Genomic DNA, 310 nt, shown 5'->3' with positions numbered 1-310 from the left:
AATATTTTTAGAACTTTAAAATTTTCAAAAGATTTTTATGAGTGTTTTGCAGTTTATGTGGTGAGTAATGTCACCAATAAGGTATTCATGGGAGAATTATTCTATTGATCCACTTGAGGCTTTTTTAACCTCTACTTGTGAAAGTGATGATGATAGAGTTCTTGAATGTGCAGAATTATTTGATGCCTTAGCATACCTCATAAAACCTCAATTCGAGTGTTTGGAATCATTAACTTCTTCATCATCACTAGCCAAGCCTTCCATTAAAGAGTTACCCACACTTGAGCTTAAGCCATTGCTTAATTATTTA

The sequence above is a fragment of the Theobroma umbraticum genome, unplaced genomic scaffold (assembly GCF_002168275.2).
Source record: "Theobroma umbraticum cultivar Fairchild unplaced genomic scaffold, ASM216827v3 scaffold_86.0, whole genome shotgun sequence".
Lineage (NCBI taxonomy): Eukaryota > Viridiplantae > Streptophyta > Magnoliopsida > Malvales > Malvaceae > Theobroma > Theobroma umbraticum.
Note: the sequence above shows the minus strand (reverse complement) of the source record.